Consider the following 1,494-nt stretch of genomic DNA (forward strand, 5'->3'; position numbering starts at 1 on the left):
ATATTATTTTCAGGCGCGTTATAATCCCATTAAGATATGCGATTTTCTGTTAGAAAACTGTTTAGAGCCAGTAATTTTGAAGCCAGTTTCATTGGACTACAGCGAAGAAAATCCCGAACATGTGCGATTGACACTTTCATACTCGTTAAAAGAAATGAGTCGAAGCTTACGTCCTTCCTACAAGAAAGGCTTTGAAAATATTAAGCTGGTTTTGAATTGTTTAGCCAACATAAATGTTTCAGTATCCAATGATCAACAACATAACAACATAATGCATAAGGACTTGCAAGATATGGCATTAATTGCTGAAAAGAATTCCGCGGAAGATGTAGCTAAAAATCCCTTTCTATTTCCTTGCTGTATGGTCTCGAAGAGCACACTGGTGAGTGCATTATTGTTTGTATGCCTCTAAAGTTTTACAACAATATTTGGTATATTTTTTAGGAATTGATTAAGTTGATGGAGCGCATACTTCGCTAATCACATGATACAGAAGATGAAAGTCTGTTAAACGTTATCAGCGTCATATTGATTTCGTATGTTGGCGAAGTGCCGAAGATACATGAGAAGCTTCTAGAAAGCATACCACAGCAATCTGCTCTGTTCTATAATAATTGCCAATTTTTAGCACATTGGGTGACCACGAATTCAGAAAAGGGCATACCCACATACCCAGCATTGGTTAAGACCCTACATATGAGTGGAAGCAAATATTTGAATGTACAAATCAATTATCAGCAAAAGATTATCATGGGCATACTCAAAGAATTTGGTAATTTTGTGCATAGATACATGAAACAAGTGCCTATTGTATAACCTTTTATATAAAAAATATTTGTATTCTCTTGCAGATATTTCCGATGCACACACAGTTGGCACTGCGCCGTTGAAATTATTGCGCCAGTGTTTGCGTCAATTAGATTTGTTGAAAAATGTTTGGCAGAATATGCTACCCGATGCAATTTATAATAAGACATTTTGCGATATTATATATGATTTTTGTAATGAAATAATACGACGTATACTCGCAATGGAGGACNTATTATCGGCGATCATATCTGGGAAAATACAAAAGCACAAAGTTTTTCATAAGTTATTTATAAATGATGTTTTTAATGGTTTAATTGGAAGATTGCAATAAAAAACTTATTTATGTACGTATATTGTTATTGTTATTAGTTGTGCTATTGTCGTATGCATATCGCACACCATCTGTAAAAGGGGCACAACTCAAACAAATTTTCGTAGATTTTTACGCATAAATCAATCCATATGAATGCAAATATGTTTTTCTGATTTTTGAGTTGTACCACTTCAGAAGATGGTGTGCGATATGTGTTTTGTTGCAAACAATAACCGTCTAAGTCGACTTAAGAATTGTATGCGAATTGCATGCATGAGGCTGTACTCGACTTAGGCGGCTATTGCTTATGACCACAGATATAAGTAGAATTTTTATCTCTTTGTTTAATACTTGCGGCCCTGAAAAGGGCC

The 1,494-nt window shown here is 34.9% G+C and overlaps 1 pseudogene; it reads left to right on the forward strand.

Moving 5' to 3' along the window:
* The first annotated feature begins 7 nt into the window (after positions 1-7).
* On the forward strand, positions 8-1,081 carry LOC108356439 (centromere/kinetochore protein zw10-like; annotated as a pseudogene).
* Positions 1,082-1,494: the final 413 nt, after the last annotated feature.

Source organism: Rhagoletis zephyria, unplaced genomic scaffold, assembly GCF_001687245.7.
Source record: "Rhagoletis zephyria isolate East Lansing unplaced genomic scaffold, Rhagoletis_zephyria_1.1 Rzeph_scaffold_59190, whole genome shotgun sequence".
Classification (NCBI taxonomy): Eukaryota; Metazoa; Arthropoda; class Insecta; order Diptera; family Tephritidae; genus Rhagoletis; species Rhagoletis zephyria.